Source organism: Ictidomys tridecemlineatus, chromosome 1, assembly GCF_052094955.1.
Source record: "Ictidomys tridecemlineatus isolate mIctTri1 chromosome 1, mIctTri1.hap1, whole genome shotgun sequence".
Classification (NCBI taxonomy): Eukaryota; Metazoa; Chordata; class Mammalia; order Rodentia; family Sciuridae; genus Ictidomys; species Ictidomys tridecemlineatus.
The window spans coordinates 41,481,936-41,505,809 of record NC_135477.1 but is presented as its reverse complement, the minus strand read 5'-3'; the positions used below and the strand labels follow the sequence as shown (position 1 = coordinate 41,505,809).

The 23,874-nt window shown below is 34.0% G+C and overlaps 1 long non-coding RNA gene across 1 annotated transcript in view; it reads left to right on the top strand.

Moving 5' to 3' along the window:
• LOC144366246 (uncharacterized) overlaps positions 1–15,036 on the top strand; it is a 120,818-nt gene extending 105,782 nt beyond the window's left edge. Inside the window, exon 5 of the long non-coding RNA XR_013425235.1 lies at positions 13,905–15,036. This is a non-coding gene — a long non-coding RNA (uncharacterized LOC144366246). The remainder of the gene's footprint in view (positions 1–13,904) is intronic.
• Positions 15,037–23,874: the final 8,838 nt, after the last annotated feature.

Here is a 23,874-nt window from a genome sequence, read left to right as displayed (position 1 = left end):
AAAACAACTGACAACAACAACAACAACAACAAGCCCCACCATTTAAGAAACAGTACCAAAGCAGAAAGAGGCCTGCCTGCTTACAAAGAAGGACAGCATGTCCTGGTCTTCCTACTCCCATGTGTAGAGTGTGTAGAGGCTAGGAGTAAAGTCACAATATCAAAATTGTTTTGACAATTTAATCAGTTAACAAGTACACGGAGGTCTGATGATAGTGTTGGGGACATAGTGATATATATGTTGTCTTCTTTATGATTATTATAATTATATTTTGTTTCACTTGTGTAGAATGGAGATGTTTAAATTAATAGGCAATTCCAATAACATTGAATGATACCTTCAATTTGACTAACATTTAATTTGTTCTAATTGCCACATATAAACTGCTGTATTTATTTTCCACAATAATCTCATGGTGGGTATTATTCTTATTCCAATTTTATAGTTTGAAAATTTAAGTCTTAGAAAGATTAAGTGAATTGCTCAGGAGATCACACAGCTGAAAAAAATGGCTGCCTCAGCATTTTATCCAGGCAATTTGATTGAAGCAGCTGCTCTTAGTAACTAAACTAAAAGTCTAAAACAAACAAACTAATGAAACAGGATCTATAATGGCCAAAATCAAAACATAAATTAAGTGTGATCTATATGTTATATTACTGCATGGGATAATAGAGACAATGTCATATGGGGCACACTAATAACATATACATGTGGAAAATACATGCATAATATACAGAGTTCAATATTTCTTGGTAATAAAACAATAATTAACGATATCAATAGGACCTCAGAGAGTCTTCTGTACTCTAAGTCCCTGTGGGGAATGAGCTGTTTCAATCTCAGCTGTTGTCTTCCGATGTGTGTGTCTATGTGTAACCTCAGGCTTTTATACATGCAAAAGGAAGGGGCAGAGATATGTTGATGTTCAGATAAATTGATATGGATGCCAAATGATGTCTCCCACTCTTTGGATGAAAAACCAGTATATATGATTGAAATATCTTCACTGAGATTGTGCTGATGTAATAGACCCCAAATAACCCTAACTATCCACCAAAGCATCTTTTGTCTTCTTCCTTGAAGTCACTTAGCAAGAATGCTAAATTGATCTTCATGGCCTCTCTAGAGATTTCAAATGTTTTCTTTAGGTTGAAACTCTTCCTTGTATCTGCCATCTATAACTCAACTCTGAAAGAGCATACCCTTTCCTCTTAGATTATAAAACATTGCCAGTACATTGATAACCTTACTAACTCTACCTAGAAAGAAAAGCTACATACTTCATCCCTAAATTATCACCATTTACAGCTGACTTAGAAGGCTTGCTCAGTCCCCATTTATTTCATTACTTTCAGACACGTAAGAACTCACCAAGTCTTCTCATCTCCATTCATATCTTGTATTTGGCCTTGCAGTATCTAAAAATCTTACTTGTGGCTTGTTTTAACCTTTATGGACTGTGAACCTATCTGTAGAATCTGTGTTATGCTAACCAGTATTTATTTCTGTGGGTGATCTCTTCCCAGTTGCTCGTAACTCAGTGTTCAGGCTGCCTAGGTTATACCAGACCTTCCTTCAGCACGACTAAACTGCGAACAGCTTTGTGTAATTTTGACTTCCCTTCCAGAAATAGATATGGCATATAATGACAAGAGGTCAGAGACAGAGAAATTATCTGTGTTTCAGGAAGAATTAAAACCATACTGAGAAAAAAAAACATACTGGAGAAACAGAGCTTGATTACAAGTTGGAAGGGGATTCCATAATTTTGGATAGTTAATACACCACTAGGATCTCTTAGGAACTCTAATTCCACCACTGATTTAAATGGTCCTATGATAACAATCTGACTCTTTGAGATGACAGCAGCATAAATCTTCTTTCATCTAGAAGGCAACAGCTTCAATTTAATCTGCTCTGGTAAAATTTAATGTAAGAAACTTGGATAAATGGAGCTACCCAGCAGGACTCCAGATAGAAACTATAACAAACTGGAAATAAAAATAAATAAATCAGAAACAAGTGCTGAAAAGCAAGGAGAGATTGCCTCAGGGCTGGTCTAACTGTCTTGTCAATGACTGGAACCTTGATGTAATGTATAAAAGACAAGATTTATTGAGCAACAGAGTTATTGCTTTTTTTAGGATTGTGTATGTAAATAGTGGACTCTGATGGAATCTGACATTGCAGAAGTTTAAAATGCAGCATATGCTCAATTCTGAGTCCCTAGCACCAAAGGATGTCCTCTGTGTAAAATGCTAAGAGCATCAAACTTTGGGCAAACTCCATGACAGAATGGATAGGGAGCTATATTTCCTGACTTACCCCTTTAATACTCATCACTCTGGTTCTTGACTATTTAGAAAATAACCAAATAAAGTCAACCTTGAAAGTCGAAGTTTTCATTCTCATCAATCCTTAAAAATCAAACCAGACTCAGAAGGGTAGCTACTTTTCTCCCCTTTTTTCCTCTAGTCCATATCAAAACTTAAAATAAAAAGAAAAAATAATTACATATTTCATTATATAAAATAAGCACAGAAAGATCTAAAATTTGGGAGGTTTCTGTAAAACCTTATACCTATAAATAGAGCATGTTTTAGCTGTAAATAGAGTAAATCTGTTGTTCATTTGTTTTAAAATCCAGGACCCCATCCATTCTTTCCAACCCTTGAGTTTAAAACAATGGAGATAAATTATAACAGGATATTATACACACATGTTGTTGGTATTCAGCTGTCATCATGTGGCTTCCTGGGTCTTTTCAATTCAAATCTAAAAGGTGGCATTACAAAATATAAATTCTCAAGGGTGTAAAGATACTTCTTCCTATTTCTGTAGTTGGCCAATGGCCTGTGGGACCTAAGGATAAGCTGGTTTGCCAGTGCAAAGGTGCTACTAGGAATCATAGATTTGTTCGTAATCAGAGTATGAAGAGGCCTTATAAAACAATGCCATTTAGGGCTGGGGTTGTGGCTCAAGCGGTAGCGCGCTCGCCTGGCATGCCTGCAGCCCGGGTTCGATCCTCAGCACCACATACAAAGATGTTGTGTCCGCCGAGAACTAAAAAATAAATATTAAAAATTCTCTCTCTCTCTCTCTCTCTCTCTCTCTCTCTCTCTCTCTCTCTCTCTCTCTCTCTCTCTCTCTTCTCTCTTTCTTTAAAAAACAAAACAAAAATGCCACTTAAAGGAATCCCATGGTATCCACATCAGAATCCAGAGAGGGCAAAATGAATATTTTCAGACTCCATCCAAAACCTGAATCAAAATCTCTAAAAAAATAATTGTAGGTATCCATATTTGAAAATATTCCTCATTAATGTTTATTAGGGGAAAGCTTCAAGGCATTGTTATAAGTCATGTCATTGTACAGATGACATCTATGCAATATGTGTGAAAATATAAATGAGCACAAAGATATATATACATATATATATGTACATATATATAAACAAACATAAGAATATATGCATTTTTCCTTTTAAATGAAACAATGCAACAATTTAAAAAGTTATAGCTATGAAAAATTCTGTGTAACATCTGTTTAATGTGCTCTGCATTATTCTGGTCTGGTGGTTTTATCAATTATTAATAACTTCCCAACCCTTAATCCTAAACTGAAAGTACAAGAGATGCGATTTCTATAACCAGCTTTACTATTCACTTTTTGAATGGCAACAGATCTCAGTGTCCTCATTTTTAAATGAGAGATTGGCTATCTTCAAGAACCATTTTGGTTTTAAAATTGAATAACTGTATTTAATGCTGACTTAAAATCTGAGGAACTATATGGTTAAAAGACAGATTGTAATACAAATGGCAGCTATCCACTCATGTGCTCTCATCAGACCACTAAGAAAATGTTGCAATTTCCTCTATCTAATTAGTCTTCTAATTTTCTTAAAAATTGCATTTGATATGATTTCTAAAAGGCACTAACACATGCCTTACCAATAGCTCCAAGTGTATGGTCTCTTACATACCAGGAAGGGAAAAGTATCCCATCTATTATACTAAGATCATAAATTTTACAAAAACAGAAGTTTAATACTTATGTGATTGATTCTGATTCTAGGAGAGGAGACTATATTAAATTCAGAGACATGGACAACACATAGATCAAGTGGTAGAGAACCTAATCAGGTGCAGTAGTCATGGAAGGTAAGTTATAGAGACTGATAGATAACACAGTTGATCGATTGTTTATTCCTCCATAAAGCTGAGGCATTCTCAACAGCTGCATAAGCATGCTAAGGACGTCCATTAGCCTACCACAAAGGAAACACATTGGAATAGATTCTCTTCTAAAATTGTTTATATGGAAGCTTAGGAGAGTTGAATTGTTCCTCATGGTAGTTGTTCTCAGCAAGTTAATAAATTGGAATGAAGATATATATTAGACATTTAATGCATTTTCCCATCTACATTTATGTTTGACAACCAACAGGTTTTCTCTTTTTTTAGATGTGTTAAGAGTGAGAATGGATTGAACTATAATATATTTGACACAGAAGTCAGAAACATGGTAGAAAAGTCAATACCAAGAGCACCAGGCATTTCATGATGATAACAAGCCAGATCAGGAATATGAGTCACAGGAATATGCGGGTCAATTTGTTGTTAAGGAATGAATCTGGACAAAATTTCCTGTGTACATACATTCATACAGCACAGTGCGTACCAACATCAAGTAGCTCCACAAGACACTAATTAAAAAAAAACTATAAATAAATTACAGAAAGATCAGTAAAGTAGACCAAGGGGAACAGAATAAGGGAGCAGGGGGAAGGGCAAATTATCTGGATTGGATTAGAGAAAATTATATTCCATGCTTTTGTGATTATATCAAAATATATCCTAATACATAAAACTGAAAGAATGAAAAATAAAAAGAAAATAAAGAGAATGCAGAACCACTTTTCTGAAGAAATGTTGTTTTTGAAATGGGAACAAAAAGTAATGGCAGAAATATTTGTGATATTCCAGGTGCTCTTAGATGTATAATATATTTTTCTATCTCTGTTGATAAATTTAAGGTGTGTTCAAATGCATGGGCTGGTCAGATACTGTCATCTCAAGACATAGGACAAGATTGGTTTTTTATGAAAGTAACTAAATAGGGGCCTCTGGTTATGTTTGTTCAGCACCTGTTCTCCTGCCTCAGCATAAAAACAGCTGGGAGCTGTTTTTTGTTGTTGTTGTTGTTGTTGTTGTTGTTGTTGTTGTTGTTATTGCTGTTTCGTTTTGTTTTATAAGGCTTTGTTATTTATTGTCCAAATGCTTTTCATGAATTTCTAGAAGCAGAAAAATTCAGACCAGTGAACATCAGGGTAGTATATTTGGACTAAAGAAAAATGCCCCCTCCAAGTAAGTTCCCAGTTATTCTCCTTTCTAGTATGCATCTTCCAAGTGCTCTGAGCTGAAGTCTTCTACTGACTGCTCCTCCATTTAAAGATGTTCAGTGAGCGACTCCAACTCGACATGTCCAGAAAATTAACACATCCTAAGGTGTTCAGGTCCCAACCCTACCTGCCTCATCTTGAGTCCACAGGTGTGTCAGCATCAAGTGTAATTGCAGCATTATTGTTCTCTTGGGAAGAAGTGCTGTCCTTTTTTATAAAAAATATTCCAAGGCTACATTGGTGTCCTTACTGGGATTTTGTTCCTAAGGAATTCATTTGGAATATTAAGTGGCCTACAGCCCTGGAACTGAATGAGGTCTCACTGGCAAATATTCAGGTGAAACAATGAGTTGAAATTTTTTTCTGTAAAACTTTTAAAATGCTGATAACCTGGCTTACATCCCAATAATATTGTGCAGTGAACCTGACATCTAGGATAGGATTCATAGGATCTGGTTGCTGTTGGATGCTCAAAGAGTGGCTGCAGCCATCAAGGCAAGGGCTGGAGGGTTTAAGAGGAAGCTAAATGCTTACCATGTGCTGAGTACTATGTTAACCCTCTAAGTGCCTAATACTACTTTCACAGCATCTTGTGAATGTAGGTATTATTGACTTCTCTGAATATACTGGAAAAGAATAACAAATGGCATATCATATTTCTAAAATCTTATAGTAAGTGATTTGGACCAGAGTTTCCACTAACTTGCAGCACAGCTAACAAAATTCTTTCAAACTAAGCCAAAAGTCTTAATTCTGGCTCTACTCATAATCCACAGGCTCATTGGGTACTAAAATAACCTAATGTCTTCAGATGACTTTCAACAGGCAAAAAGCTACCAGCAAACTCAAGCAACATACAAATAGATGACTACTCTGCATTTTTGCTCAGCTGCATACTGGAGTCCAGGTTTTAGAGCAATAAAAAATTAAACAAAAATACTAATGTTATTGGTTTTCTTATAAAAAATCAAAGAGCAGAAAAAAATAGGTGTGTGTATTTAGTATAAACTAGGCACTAGGGGAGGTTCCATGCAGGCACTAGTGGGGGTACCATGGGTTTATTGGGAAAGATCCCACATTTCATTTTCCTTTGAAGCATAAAGCATATATAAAGAAGCGCATATCCATAGATAATTGCAGTGCAATGACAATATATGAACATTGAGTAATAAAAAAGGAACAATAAGTGATCAGCTCAAAATATAATTAATCAGCTGGAGAAGACATAAAGATGTCAGAAAATTCCTCGTAAAAGAAAAAGATCAAATTTTGAAAAATGATCAGCTGTGATCCCAAAGTGGGTGATTCTATTGGGGAAAGAGAAAACAGGGTCTGTGCCTATTTGGAAGCAGTGCTTATCATTACTTGACAATAGTGATACACACAACTACAGGACAGGAAATAAGCTGGTTTGTATGCTTATATTTCAGTTAGGAATTCTATTTTCCAGGATACAGGTAACAAACATACAGCTTTTGTCTTGCTGAATACCTTTGGCTCAGGCAGAATGTGTTTAGATTTGCTGACTTCCTAGCACTCTGTAGACCTTATTGCTCTCTACTGTGTTGTCTTAGGCATTCTTCAGGCTCCCATTGTTGACAAGTTTGGCTCACGACAGCATTTTGAGCGTACAGTGCTATTATAAGACATGGTGATCCATCAAACATTTTGATAGAGATGAAAGTGTAAACATGTACTTGTAAACTTTTATACAGAAGAAAGTGTAAACATGTATTAAAATAAGCAGGAGAAGTTTAAGTTTTCAAAAGATGCACAATATTTACCAGAGGCAGAACAATGGCAAAAGAGACAGATAAAAGAAAAAAATATATAGTAGAGTGGACAGTTATAAGGATTAATCAGATGTTAATAATTTTTGTAGGGGCTGGGGATGTGGCTCAAGCAGTAGCACGCTCGCCTAGCATGAGTGCGGCCTGGGGTTCAATCCTTAGCACCACACATACAAACTAAGATGTTGTGTCCGCTGAAAACTGAAAAATAAATATTGAAATTCTCTCTCTCTCTCTCTCTCTTTCTCTCTTTAAAAAATAATAATTTTTGTAGGAATGGTAAAAATTGTAAAATTTCAAATTCTAAATTCATATGAACCTATAGAATAACATAAAGGAAAGAAAAAGCTATACCTATAAGAAATATTTGATTGTCATTAGTTGTTGGTAAAGGGTTAACTGGGCACAGTGAATGCAATTAAACAATTCAGTATATTTGAAATTGTGCCATGGAGACTGATAGATGAAACATTGTTAAACCAGAAGTACCAATTAATTACTTTATTGGACCATTAAACATCTGGCTTGCCTTTGTTACTCAATAAACTTAAACAGTTCATTAAAAACCAATGAAACATGACAGAAAAAAATTAGAGGCTTTGTTTTCCCATTTCCTTTCAGTTTACCTATGGATTAGAGGATTTTATTTTCTTTTGAACTTCTACCTCCAAAAGTCAAATAGAAAGTCAGAAACTTTGATGAGTGATGGGAAATTCCACATCCCTAATCAAAATCAGAAGTTGGAAACTTACAACTCTTTAGTGATTGCAAATAAACCAAGTAGAGAAGAAAAACCATTTTATAATATATACTACTAGCCTTTCTAGAATTTATTTATAGCACCAATGGTGACATCTTTTGATAAAAATTACTGTAAGATTACTGTTTAATAATCATAAGAGGATCAATGAGCAGGAGTCTGAATTCATATTAAAGTATGTATATGTATATATATATGTGTGTATATGTATACACACACACATATATATGTATGCATAAATGCATTAAATATATATGATGGAAAATGTATAGATTTATTTACATTGTATACATGTATATATGTACAATGTAAATAAATCCATACATTTTCCAATATACTATTCAATTACTTTAGCATTTCATTTGTTGTCACAGATATACCTATATGAATAGATATGTCTCTAAGTTTATTTTATTGTGCAAACTCTTTCTAAATTTTTATTTCTGTATAAGATTATTGATGAATAAATAGGATTTTACTCATTTATTATTGAATCAAACAACTTTATTATAAATGAACATTGTTAAATTTTTTTTTGCAATTGTAAATCTACTCCAGTGAAAATTCTTACCAAATATCACTGTGGTCTTATTTAATTATGTCCTTTGGATGAATTCTGAGAAATAAAATTGCTTGGGAACTTATAAGCCCCCAAGGGTTTGGTGTGCATTGCCAAACTGGAAAGCATTAACTGAATTCAATTAATTAAATTAGTAAAAGAATTAATTAATTACTAATTTAAAATCCCTCCCATGAGGATCTTGCTTCCACCACCAGATAGAAAAAGCAGTGGCATAGATTCCAACATAGATCTCCAAATCTACATATGGAAAATGAATTTGGGTATATGATTGACAAGCAGTTTCAGCAGTGGTTGACAATCATGAACCAGAGTCTTACCAATATTGGTGTTTATAATTTTGTTTTAGATGTGTCATTTAGATGTGTATTTCTATGATAGGTGATGATGTTATGTGCCTTATAGACATTTTATCAGTTCATTATACATTTTGATAATCTCATTTGTGAATTGCCTCTAAATATTTTGCTTTTTTTACCCTACTTGGGTGGATATTTTTTAATTGATTTGCATGCATTTCCTGTATACTTATCCTTTGTCAAAAAACTTTAACTTGGGCTGGGGATGTGGCTCAAGCGGTAGCACGCTCGCCTAGCATGCATGCAAACCGGGTTGGATCCTCAGCACCACATACCAACAAAGATGTTGTGTCCACCGAGAACTAAAAAATAAATATTAAAAAAAAAATTCTCTCTCTCTCTCCCCTCTTTTTTTTTAAAAAAAAACTTTAACTTGCAAATGCGTCTTTAAAAAAATAAATCTTTTATTGATTTCCTCCCAGTATTTTAATGCTATTTTTAAGTGGCACCATTTTTAAAATTCAATTTTATGTTTGTTGATTTCCAGTAAAGTAAAAGAATATTAACTGGTTGTATTGACCATTTATCCAGCCATCTGGTGAATTCACTTAATAAGCCGTAAGTCCTAACTATATATTCTTTTGAATTCGATTTATTCCTATTCATGTCATCTGCAAAAATTACACTCTTGTGTCTTCCTTTAAAGACATTTACCATTTTTTTCCTTTTTTAAGACACTGTATGTATTAAGGAAATGCACTGTATTGTTGATAGAACTTGTGATAGCAAAGGAAAAGCTTTCAATATGTTTTAATTAAATCAATCCTTATTATAGCAGGGAATTTCTCTTCAATTCCCAGCATATTTGCAGTTTTCATCATGAATAGAGTCTGTGATGATCACATGCTTTCTATTTTGTTTTGTTACCATAGCAAATATTATGATTAAGTTTTTCAAAATGTAAGCTCATGTTTCCTTCCTGAAAGGAATGATTTAATTTGTGATGTCCTTTAAAACAAAATCATGCTATAACTGATTTGCAAATATTTCCTTTATAAAACTTTTATTCAAGTTCATGAGCAATTGGACTATCATTTTCTTGTATTGCCTTTTCCAAGTATTATATTAAGGTATTCCTGGCCTGGTGAAATATATTGGGTTGTAGAATAGATTTAATGGTGGCCCCCCAAAAGATATGGCTGTGTCCTAGTCACCCCAGAACTGTGAATATGACCTTATTTAGAAAAAGGGTCTTTGATTTTGTAACTATTTGAGATAAACCCATTCTAGATCCATGTGGACTCTTCATTATTTAACAGTTGTGTTTAGAGAAAGCCATGGGAGATCTGAGACAGAAGCAGAGAAGAAGACCCCATGTGAGGATAAGAGAAACATTCAAGTGTTGCTACAAATCAAGTCACTCCTAGAGCCAATAGCGGGAAAAAGCAACGTAGAATTCTTCCTTACAGACTGCAGAGGGAGCATGGCCCTACCAGAACCTTGATTTTGGAGTCTTGGGCTCCATAAATATGAAAGAAGAGATTTGAGTTGTTTTCAGACATACAAAGTTGAGGCCTTTGGGTTGGATAATCCTAGGAAACTATTATAGGAGAATGTTTAGAGCAGCTTTAGTCTTCACTTTCAGCACTTGAGAGACAAAGTGGATAGAAAAAAAAAAAAAAAAAAGAGGCCTGAAATGACAGAAAAAGGAAGGAAGTTTCAATGGGTGTCTATCTACATGTGAATACACAAATGTATTGAACTACCATGTTCTCTAAAATTAGAAAAAAAATCTTTCCAAATGTATGTAGAAATTGCTTAAAAAATAAAAATTCACCTTATCGTAAATTAAAGAAAATCAAATAAATTGCAATTCCCAGAAATAATGCAATGCAACATATTTCAAGACAACTCAGTGGAAATTACAGTACATAGAGGAAACAAAGAAACCCTCTACATTTGAAATACGTATAAAAAACAAACCATAATGTTCAAAATCTTTATAAATTAAGACTATACAGCATTATGGAACAGATATTATATAATAAAGTATTTTTAGTCAGCTGTGCTGCATCAAAAACACTTGATCTCAGTGACTTAAAACAACAGATTCCTTAGAACTCTTGTTTCCTGCAGCTCTGCTCCAAGGTGTAGCCTTGCTCCCAGCTGTGCCTCTGTTGAGGCTGTAACCCACACATCCGTCCAGAAACCACAGTTCACATAGCAATAGTAAGTCATGGACACAGATATGAATCTCTTGTAAAAAATGGGAAAGAGTGAAAATTACAATTTCCACAATACTTAAGGCAATGTGCAAATTAATAGATGAACAAAAAACATGATAATATCAATAAATACAGAAAAATCATCTGATAAATTTAAACAAGTAATTGTAATTAAACAGTTGAAAAGGAACACGGGGAATTTGCACAATGTGCTACATGGTATCCATGAAAATTTTATAGCCAACAATTTGCATAGGATAAGATTGTAGACACCAGGAAGAAGACAAAAAGTCTACTGTAACTAATTCTCTGAATTGTTGTACTGGATATCTCAGACAATAAGGAAGTGGATGAATTGGAAAGAAACAAAACTGTCTTCATTTTCAAACAATGTAGTCATCTATACATAAATTGTAGCATCAACTATATACTATTTCAGATATTAAAATACTTCATCAGGAATAGTAGATAAAAGATCAATATACAAAATCAACTGGAAATATATTATACCTCCCACTCACAATACCATAAAATCTACAATGGGTCTAGAAATATGTAACAAAAGTTTGTTGGAGCCTAACAGAAAAGAAATTTTTAAATATGAGGGAAAAATGTTAAGTATAATCCAAAAGAACTTAGATTATAAAAACTGACTTTCTCTAGAGTATATAAGTATGTTTTACAAAGATATAGTAATAAATACAGTATTGTATTCACTTAGTGATGAGAAAATAGCAAAAGAAACAATCGGGGAGCTCATAAACACTCATGTATTTTAGAAGCTTACATAGGTTAGAACTATTATAATTAACCAGTGAGAAAGGGCTACTGGATTCAATGTTGGGAATACTGGTTTTCTAAGTGGAAAATTTAAAATTTAGATTTAGGCTGGGGAAGTAACTTAATGGTAGAGTACTTCTCTAACACTTACCAGGTCTTGGATACCTTGTGCCCAACATTGCAAAAAAGAAAAAAAAATAGATCCAGATTTCAAATAAGCATTAAATATGTCCCAGGTTGATTATTAACATGAAGGTGAAAAGATGCACATTAATATTTTGAAAGAGTTTAATATTAAATAGCTAATGTACATACACTATTTTTTCCCATAATAAACCTGAAGTCATTCAGTATTTCCAACCAATTCCTGAACAAGTTAAATACTTGGTGTGGAATACCAAGACAAATAACATTATTATTCCCTACAGGTTCTATTCTTATCTTAAAACATGTTTCTGATTGGTTTTATTTTATATTCAACTATTTTTGTTTTAGTTCCTCCTATATTTTCTTACCCTCTTACACAATAAAATTCAGGATTTGTTCTCATTTTTTTTTTAATGAAAGTTCTCAGAACTAAGATTTATTTTGAAGTTCTTTTTACTTTCTCATACTACTTTAATTTCTTCTGGGATGAATTCATTACCTGTTTTTTTTTTTAATTTTTTAGTATTGTTGATTATCCTTCTTAAAGTAATATATTAGCTTATATATTTTATATTTGACAGAGTTTTCTGTTTTTCTCCCTTGGTATCTCTCCATGACCAGTAGTTTTATCACAGATATTTTTTTACATCTGATAATCCACAGATTCCCATTATAACTCATTTGACTTGATATACAAATAAAATATGTAGATCCTCCAATTTATGAACTATGATAGAACCAAAATATTGCATTTATTAGTGGTTCTCTAATTTCCTTTCTCAGAGTGAGTTATACTCAATTATATATGCTTTATTTCTTTTTTAAAGATTTTGTTCTTTTTTACATTATTTTGATTTTTAAAATTTGGGAATTATATATAAAAGTTATCATGGAATATATTTTTGTATGACTTCCCTTGAGACACAATATTATGTTAACTAAGCTTCACCCATGTTGTATAGCAGCAGCTGTGATTCTTTTTCACCTCTTTGGGGATTCCATTATAAGAATATCCCATAGCAATATTGTGGCATTCTTACCTTTCTATGACATGAGTATTATTTCCAATATTTTTGATATTGTTCACATGCCTATAAATGATACTTGTTATAAAATTTTTTTCATGAACTTGTACACAAGAATGGAATTGCTAGGGTGTATGACATGAGAATTTTCAGTATTACAAGAGTGTGCTAGATTCGTTTCTAAAGCAATTTTACCAAGTTAAACTCACATCAGTAATGAGTAAGGCATCCTGCTAATCTGTGACCCTTCTAACAATTAGTACTGTCAGGCTTCATTTTGAAATTTTATTTTAAAAACTGAATTTCATTGAGATCTTAATTTGCATTTTTGTGATTCTAATTAGCAATAGCATGCTAAAAACTTGCCCTATATTTTCCTTTTCTTTGTAGTGATAGCTCATTTATTTTATTTTGCTCACCTATCTATTAGATTGTTCCTATTGGTTTTAATATTTCTTTAATTATTTTATACCAATACTTTATAAGTTAGTATGTTCATATGTTTTATGTGGAAATATGCTTTGAAAATATATTAGAATTTATAATGTTTTTTAACTTTCATTAAAGTAAAATGATAATTAAAAATTTTTAATATCAAATTTAATCCATCTATATGATAGGATAAAAATAAAATGCTAAATGATAAGTGCATCATAAAATTTATTAAGATATGCAAAACAATTATCTGTCTCCATCAGGGGTCCTTCTTAAGCAATGACAAAGCACATAAACAAACCAATAATGAACAAGAAAATATAGGAATTTGCACAATTGTTTGATCTCACTAGCAAAAGAAAAAATGATAATATTCTGTTATTACTCCTTTACAAATACAATAACCAAGAATCAAAAACTGAAAATACATTGAACATGTAATCTACTCTCTTTCAGCTGAAAGTGTGGTCCATGAACCAGAAGCATCGGCATCACCTGGGAGCTCATTAGAATTTCAGAATCTCTGGCCACACCTAAGATGAAACTGAATCAGAATCTGTATTTTAACAAGATCCCCAGGTGACTCACATACTCATTAAAATTCAGAAAGCACTCTTCAAATGCCCTGCATTTGAGACTGAAATGTGTTACAACTCTTTCATAAAATAATTTGGCAATATTTTCAAGAAACAGTATTTACATGAATTTGTCTCTGGTTTGTTACAGCCAAAAATTAAAGTATCCCAAGTGCATAAAAACTGTTTAAAGCAAGACATATCCATGTCATAGAGTAAAATACTTATAAGTCAATAATTATGCATTTTGACCAGCTAGAAAGCCACATAAATAGTATAACTACAAAAGTTATTTTAAAATACAGAAGGAAAATTTATCAACAGAAAATATTTTGAATAGAATGTTATTCACAATTTTTACCAATACATTCTTATATAAAATTTAAAATATGATTATAATAAAGTTTAATGAATGGGTTAGCGTCCACATATCAGAGAAAACATTCAGTCTGTTTTTTGGGGGACTAGCTTATTTCACTTAGCATAATATTCTTCAGTTCCATTCATTTACTCTGAAATGGCCTAATTTCATTCTTCTTTTGTTCTCTCTGATATGTGGGTGCTAACCTGCAACAAGGGTGGCTGGAGAGGGGAAGAATAGAGGTTCATTGGATTAGACAAAGGTGAAGAAGGGAAGGGAGTGGTGAAGGGTAGAGGACAGATATTAAAATTTGGGGAACATAACTTCCCTATGCTTGTATGTGAATACATGACCAGGGCAACATTATATCATGTACCACCACAAAAATAGGATCCTAATTAGAATAAGTCATACTCCATGTATGTGTAATATGTCAAAATACACTCTACTGTCACGTATAAAAAATTCTTCATCACAGCACTCTCATGCAGAGTGTTTTAGATGTCACTCTGTAAAGGCAATTGTGTTTGTAAATGTCTAAGAAAAGTCTTGGATTCTATATTCATTTTGTTGCAAATTAATAAGTCTATTTAGCTGGTACTTCAAATGATATAAATGGAAGGAATAAATAGTTCTCTAATTTGGAGGTTAACGATTTTTCCAGTGTTTAATTTTTTTCAGTTGTATTTTATAAAAAGAAAGATTTCTAACACTATAAAAAAAGATTAATGGATGGGAGAGTTTTCTAATATCAGAATGTCAGAAGTCCAGCAAACACATCAACTCTAATGTATTATGTGTGGTCCTCCTGCTTGACTTGTCTGATGGTTTGGGTGAGACTCTCATCTTTCTGCTATCCGTCTCTATGTGCTTTGCTTATTGTTCTTAGCTTCAGTCCTTCCTCATTGTATGGCACTTTTCACTGTTTTCCTGGCAACAGATCCTTTGCCTGGTCCCAATATGCCACCAAAACTGATCTTGTGTTTCCCAGGAAACTGTCGATAAGGCTTGATACCTAAGGCACCATCTGCTTTCTAGTTTAGGCACATCAGTAAATACAGTCCCTGAAAAAAGATTGATTATGGAGCTCCCAAGAATAAAACTTTAATAAAAATATTTGTTATCAAGTTTGAGAAAAGAACTGAGATTTTTAAAAAATGAGACTGGTTTCCATCTGGGTCTGCTGAGATCAGTCTAATTCTGAATAAGGCCAGTTTTTAAAATGTGTCATTACATTCCAGTCCATGCAGACCACCATTCACACCTCATTAAACATCGGAGGAGTTCTCATTTCCCTCTGGTTTCAATTCATATAATTAGGGTAGAAGTTTGTGTGCCATGATTTATGAGGTTTTCAAGAAAATCTGAGCCTTCTTGAATTGTGGGGTTGGGCAGCAGAGATTGGCTAAACAACACAAGGAAAAGAAACCAGAACAATTCTATAAGTCTCTCAGTCTTAGGGAGCTTTTTCCCTGCTTAAATAATTGACAAGAACTTTCACACTAGACAGGCTTTTTTCAGCCTCTTGCAGATCTAATAAAGATGAATGAAGAGTGTACAGCTACAGTAAAGCAGAGAAACGGGCAGATAAGAAAACAGAGAAACATTTCAATAGCTCATATAACAAGTCTTTCTGTAGTGAAGGGAGAAATGGTAGTGAAAAAAGGGGGGGATATAAAACGACAAATGTGCTAACTTTTTCACATCATTTCTGTGGAGCGATGATAAATGAGGGTTTTGCATTTGCAGAGAAATGACTAATACTTGCCAATGATATTTTACAGTCAGGATGTGTGAGGGTGCAGCAATGACTTACCTCATTGTTATTAAGCCTGCTGTTTAAGGTCATTGGCTACATATCTTCAGGGTTGCAACAGTGAAGAAAAAAATTTCCCTTTCAAAATACAAGAAGTTATTTCAAGTAATGAATGAATTTTCATCAACAGGATTCATTGGCACTGAAACAAAACTCAGATTAGATATATGAAGAAAATCATACTATAATTGGAAAAAAAAATCAATCTGACCAGGGGATTTCACTCATTCTCTCTCTCTCTCTCTCTCTCTCTCTCTCTCTCTCTCTCTCTCTCTCTCTCTCTCTCTCTCTTGCTCTACTGGTCTTCCTTCTATTTATTTACAGTCTTTTAAAAATTGGTGCTTTATAGATATACATAAAGATGGAATTCACTCTGGTATATTCATATGTGTACATATCACAATTTGGTCAATTTCATGTAATAGTTCCTTCCTTTCCTATCCCTCCTGACTCCCCGCCAATCCTATTCCTGTAATGCACTCATCTCCCTTCTATTTTAACGGGATTTCCCATCCCCACACTTTTTTTTTTCTTATTTTGGTCTAGCTTCTGCATATGAGAGAAAACATTCAACCCTTGACTTTCAGATTCTGCCTTAATTCACTTAGGAAAAATTTCTCTAAACCATTCATTACCAGCAAATGCCATAATTCCACTCTTCTTTATTACTGAGTACAACTCTGTTGTGTATATATGCCACCTTTTCTTAATTTCCATTCCACTGTTGCCAGGCAGCTGGGCTGGTTTCATAACTTAGCTATTGTGAATTGCACTGCTATAAATATTGATTTGCCTGTATCACTATAGTATGCTGATTTTAGTACTTTAAAATAAATTCTAAGGAGTGGGACAGTGGGTAATATGTTGGTTCCTTTCCTATTCTTTTTAGGAATCTCCATACTGCTTTACAAAATGGTTGAAATAATTTTCAGTCACATCAACAATGTATCAGTGTATCTTTTTCCTAGCATTTTCACCAGCAATTATTAATTATTTGCATTCTTGATGATTGCCATTCTTAGTGGAGTGAGATGGAACTCAACATAGTTTTGATTTGCATTTCCCTATTTATTAGGGCTATTGAACACTTTTTCATATATTTGTTGCCCATTTCTTGATTTAGTTATTATTTGGTTTTTGTTTATTAAGTTTTGATCTTGTATATATATATATATATATATATATATATATATATATATATATATATTCTGAATGTTAATCTCCTATCAGAGGCACGGCTGGAAAAAGTATTCTCCTATTCTGTAGACTTTCTCTTCATGCTCTTGTTTCCTTTCCTGTGCAGAAGCTTTGTAAGTTGATGCTGTCCAATTTGCAGATACCTGATTTTATTTATTGATCTTTATGGGTCCTGTTAAGGAACTTGGTGTCTATGCCAATATGTTGACTTGTTAAGCCTATGTTTTCTTCTAGCAGTTGCAAAGTTTCTGATCTAATGCATAGGTCATTTATTCACTTTGAGTTGACTATTGGGCAGGTTAAAAGACAGGGATCTAGTTTCATTCTTCTATGTATTGATATCTAGCTTTCCTAGTACCATTTGTTTAAAAGACTATCTTTTCTCCAATGTATATTTTTGGCACCTTTGTGGAGTATCACTATGTGGATACAATCTTTTTATTTATTCCATTGGTCCTCATGTCTGTTTTGATGCCCTAACATAATGTTTTTGTTTATAAAGCTCTGTAGTATAATTTGAGGTTTATAATTGTGATACCTCTAGCATTGCTCTTCTTGTTCAAGACTGTTTTGGATATTTTGTCTATTTTTATTCTTTCAAATAAATTTTAGGACTGCTTTTTCTAGTTTTGTGAAGAATGTAATTGGTATTTTGATATCAATTGCATTGAATCTGTATAATGTTTTTTGGTAGTATAACCATTTTGACAAGATTAATTCTGCCTATCCAAGAAAAGGGGAGGTCTTTGTATCTTCTAAGTTCTTCTTCAATTTCATTACTCAGTGTTTTGTAGTTTTTATTATAGAGGACTTCCACATCCTTGGTTAACTTATACTCAAGTTATTTTGTTTTGCTTTTGATTGTATTGTGAATAGGATCATTATTGCCATATAGGAAAGTGATTCATTTCTGTATGTTGATCTTTCATCCTGCTACAATGCTGAATTTATTTATCAGCTCTAGATGTTTTCTGGTGAAGTTTTAGGGTTTCTAGATATAGAAATAATGTCTTTAGCAAACAGAGAATATTTGACAACTCCTTTTTCTTTTGGTAACCCCTTAATCTCCTTCTTTTGCTTGATTGCTGTGGCTCTTGATTGCTAGAGTTTCAAGAACTGTAGAAATAAGCATGATGAAAGTATTGAATAAGAGTGGTGAGAGTAAAAATTCTTATCTTGTTCCAGGTTTTAGAGGAAAGGCTTTTAGTTTTTCTGCATTAAGTATGGCGTTGGCCTTGGATTTGTCATATATAGCCTTTGCAATATTGAGGTAAGTTTCCTCTACCTCTAGTTTCTGCAGCATTTTTAACATGATTTGGGTGCTGAATTTTGTCAAATGTTTCTTCTGAATCCATTGAGATGATCATATGATTCTTGTCCTTAACTTAATTTATGTGGGATTACATTATTGATTGGTTTATGTTGAAACAACCTTGTACCCCTGAGATTAAAACCACTTAATCATTGTGCACTATCTTCTTAATGTATTTTTGAATGCAGTTTGCTGATGTTTTATTGAGTATTTTTGCATGTATTTTCATCAAGGATATTGGTTATAGTTTTATTTACTTGATGTGTCCTTGCCTGGTTTCAACAAGAAAAAATAGTTTTGTTCCAAACACTGATGTACAAAAAACAAATACTTCTTACTACGAACAATCAAATAGTATAGCACCATCTATTTAAAGGGTTTTCTTTTTTTCCAATAATGTATGTCTTTGGCAGTAGAGTTAGACTGGCTTCATTAGATAAATTTGACAGTGTTCCCTCCCTTTCCATTTCATGAAATAATTTGAGGAGAATTGGCGTTAGTTCTTCTTGAAAGGTCTGGTAGAACTAGCCTGAGAATCCATCTGATCCTGGGCTTTACTTTTGGGAGGATTTTTCATTGCTAATTCAATCTCATCCTTGATATTGGTTGTTTTCTATAGCCTTATCGTTCAATTTGGGTAGGTCATATGTTTCTAGAAATTTGTCAATATCTTCTTTCCAGGCTATTGGAATATAAATTTTCATATAGGGCTGGGTTTGTGACTTGGTGGTAGAGTGCTCGCCTAGCACAAATGGGACACTGGATTCGATCCTCAGCACCACATAAAAATAAAATAAAGATATTGTGTCCACCTAAAAACTAAAATTTAAAAATTTTAAAAGTATATATTTTTAAAAAATAGATTTTCAAAGTTGATTCTAATAATCCTCTGGGTTTCAGATGTCTGTGGTAATATCTTCTTTTTCATCTCTAATTTTTTGATTTGGGTCTTCTTTCTCTCTTTTGGTTAGCTTGGCTAAGAGTTTATCAATCTTATCTTTTCAAAGAAACAACTTGTTGCATTTATGCTTTGTATTATTTTATTCTCAATTTTATTAACTTCTGTTCTAACCTTAATTATTTTCTTTAGGGTCTTGCAGTGTAGCATTAGATTATTTATTTGGAATCTTTCTAAATGTAGGAACTCAATGCTGTCTAGAGATTTGATATCATGTATTTTTTTCTTATTTTTCATACATTTTTTCTACACTGATTTCTTCTGATTTATCCCTCATTGAAGAGTATTATTTAGTCTCCGATTTAAAAAATGGGTTTTATTTTTTATCTCAATGCTCTCTAATTTCATTCCATTATGACCTGATAGGATGCAAGGAATTATCTCTTATTTTTTTGTATTTTCTAAGATTTAGGTTTTCCCTAAAATTTTATCTATTTTAGTGAAAGTTTTGTGTGCTACTGAAATGAAAGTGAATTCCTTTGTCAAAGGATTCTGTATTCTATAAATGTCTGTTAGGTTCATTTGATTAATAGTATTTTTAGTTCTGAAGAGTCTAGATAACCTATCTAATAGTGAAAGACTTGTGTTGAAATCACCCAGTATTATTGTAGTGTTGTCTTCTTGATTATTTATAGTAGGAGCTATTTGTTTTAAGTATGCATCAGTGTTTGGGGCATAAATATTTATAATCATATTAGCTTGTTATTGAATAATTCTCTTATCCAGTATGCAATAACCTTCTTTGTCTCTCCTGATTAATTTTGACTTCCTCTGATATAACATACCCCTGCTTGCTTTAAGTCTCAATTTGCCTAATATAAATTTTTCCATCCTTTTGCCTTCAGCCTATGGATGTCTTTCTCTATAAGGTGAGACTCTGATAAACACCATATAGTTGGATCACTTTTTAATCCATTCTGTCAATATATGTCTTTTGATTAGAGAATTTATACTAGTTGCTTTTAGAGTTATTATATAGAGGTGAATTTTATTTCCCACCATTTTGATTTATTTCTAATGCTTAATTCAAACTTGATCCTCTTTTAATTGATTATTCTTCTAGTGAGATGCATCCCTGCACTGGCTCTGATTTTTTTCTTTCTTTCTTGTCTGCATTAAATATTTCATTGAGTTTATTTTGTGGTGCAGCCTTAGTGGTTACAAAATCTTTTAGTTTCTGCTTACCATAGCAGGTTTTTATTTCAGTTCTGCTGGATAATTTTGTTGGGTATGGTAATCCTGGTTGATACCCATTTTTCTTTCAGGCCCTGGTGTATATTATTGCAAGTCCTCTTGGCTCTTAGAATCCAAGATGAGAAATCAGTAGAAATCCTAAATGTGATCGGAATTTTTCTCTTGTGGCTTTTAAAATTCTATCTTTATTCTATATGTGACCCACTTTAATTACAATGCATTTTTATCTTACCAATTTTTGGTTCTAAATGCCTTTTGTATTTACATTTCCATCTTGTTCTTGAGGTTTGGAAAATTTTTTAATAATATTTTCTTGAAAAGATTGTGCATTATTTTAGTTTATATTTCAGGGCCTTTGGTCTATGCCTATGAGTCTTATATTTGGTTTCTTAATATTATTTCAGATTTATTGAATATTCTTGTCATGGACTCAGCATCTTTTCTTTATTATTGAATTTATTTTTAAGATATATACTTTGTTTTCAGAGTCTGAAAATCTGTCTTCAAGTGGTCTAATCTATAGGTGATGCTTTCCACTGAATTTTCAATTGTATATATTGAATCTTTCATTTCTAGGATTTCTGTTTAGTTCTTTTCCAGATTCTCCCTTCATTAAAATGATCTTTTGTGTCCTATACTTCCTAGTTTTATTTCTTACATGCTCATTTAGCTCACTTAATATTTTTACTATGAATTTTCTAAATATTTTCTCTGACATTTCCTTCACTGTGGGATCAGTTGTTCAAGTGCTGTGTACTATTTCAGATGGTTTGTGCCCTTGCTTTTTCATATTGTTGTTATATCTACCATCTGCTGCTATGACTATTGCTTAAGTACTCCATACTGAACAAATATTCAGGTATTGATACACTCACTCAAAGCCTATCCTATGTTGTTCCCAGAATCATCAACACCTTGAGAGGGAAATTTTTGTTGAAAATGTTCTTCACAGTTCCTGTAATACAGGTATAAAATCGCAATTATGTTCTGGAGCAGATTGTGTCTAGGTACTTACTAGCTTTCTGTTGGGTCAGAGGAGATAGTCCCTAATTATCTGGGACTAAGTATCTCTCTTATTCCCTGTTTGAGGGAGTAGTCTTGTGTGCCCTCCTGGAGATAATTTCTGTGTATCCAGCACGATCAAATCCAATGTGGGCTACCCCATTTATATTTCAAAGTGTGCATGGTATGGTGTTCTAAGTTAGAAGTATGTATCTGATGTAGCACTGGGTGGCCTTGGACAAGGGTAGGGTTACTGTCCTCTCTGGTGTGCTCAGGTTGCAGAGCTGTGGGCTGGTGTCTGGGCTCACTGGTTGGTGGCTATGGGGTACTCCTCTGCAAGTCCCTTTTGGGGCGTGTCATGTCTCTCTGTACCTATGTAAGATTCTCCACTGGTGCTATGGGATTATCCTCAAGAACTGACTTCTGTAGATCTGAGCATCTGAATGAAGATTGACTTAACTAGCATCTCTGAGACTCAAAGCTGTGAATTCTCCTAGAGGTGCTGTGACCCAGGAGCCATTTCCCTGATTTCTGTGGATTTCTTGTCAGCCAGTCCTTATTCATCAATTCAGGGACCTGAGCTTGTAGGCTTGGAAGGTGTTGTGCTGTATCTGTTGGCTATTTCTATTGGCTGTCAGGGTGTAGGATGCAGGTCTCAGGGATGTTGCTGTCTGCTGTGGAATACCGTGGGCTTGCTTCCTTCCACAGGACCTTCTTTAAAGTGACATAGAGCCTGGTAACTGTCTGCAAGCATGAGAGCTGTGGCTGCAGACTCTCTGCGGGTCGTCTGTGTTGCAAAAAGTTGAAACCCTGGCTGATGTAGATCACCAGGGCACACACTCTGTGACTGGGATTGACAATTGTCCCACCTGCATCTGAGCTCCTACTGCCTGGGACAATGAATTACAGGCATCTGCTCCCCTCTGCTAAGACTTCTACAAAGTGGTTCTGTCTGCTTTGTGGCTGTCTGAAACTGTGGAGCCTGCAGGTGAAGACTCCATGTGGACCATCTGTGGCACCCTGGCTGGTGCACCTCACTTGGCTCTACCCATAACCATGACGGATGGGATGCCAGTTGACTTGTCTTTGCCTGAGTTCCTGCCAAGGTTGTGTGGAGTGCTGGGTTGGAGTTAGCTCTCCCTGGGAGTGATTAGCTCCTGGATCAGCCCCTCACTCCCCTTGTCCTTGGTGGGTCAGAGTGGAGGAAGTTCAGTAACTTTCAGCTAACAGCAATCCCTCTACAAGTTCCTTCTAGGCAGGTTACTGAGCCAACCCACTTCAGAGGTATTCCCCCTGGCTGTGTTACTACCTGTGGGTGGGGAAAAGCTGTGTTGTTTTAATTTCTTCTAGCAAGCCTGGTTAGGTACAAAATGGCTGTCCTTCCCAGCTCAGCTTTCAGTTCACAACTGGCTTAAACTGTGTGATGTCCTTCGCTTTCTTTGCTGCTTCTGTCCTGTTTTAACTTAGTATGCTTTTCTTTCCTGTTGTTATTAAGGAATTTTCTTTAGGGGTTTTTCCTCTTCCTATTTTCTTTTTGTTATCCTCTCCCTATAGCAGACCCTGGTCAAAGTTCAGGAGTCAAGAAATTTCGTTCTTATTTCTTGCTCCAATAGCCAAACTTCAAGTCCCTCCAAATCTCAAACTGTGCAGTTTTGAGTTTTAGAACATTTCTTCTCATGCACATCTCTAGACATCTGTTCTTTCACCACTTCCTTTCTGGCCTGTAGAGTGGTTGAGGGTTGCTGCCTAGATACACTCCACCATCTTCATTCTTTCAGCTCTTAGGAAAAATGGAGTGTATATGCTTACTATTTTTTTTTATTATTAGTTGTTCAAAACATTACAAAGCTCTTGACATATCATTTCATACATTTGATTCAAGTGGATTATGAACTCCCATTTTTACCCTGTATACAGATTGCAGGATCACATCGGTTACACATCCACATTTTTACATACTGCCATACTAGTGTCTGTTGTATTCTGCTGCCTTTCCTATCCTCTACTATCC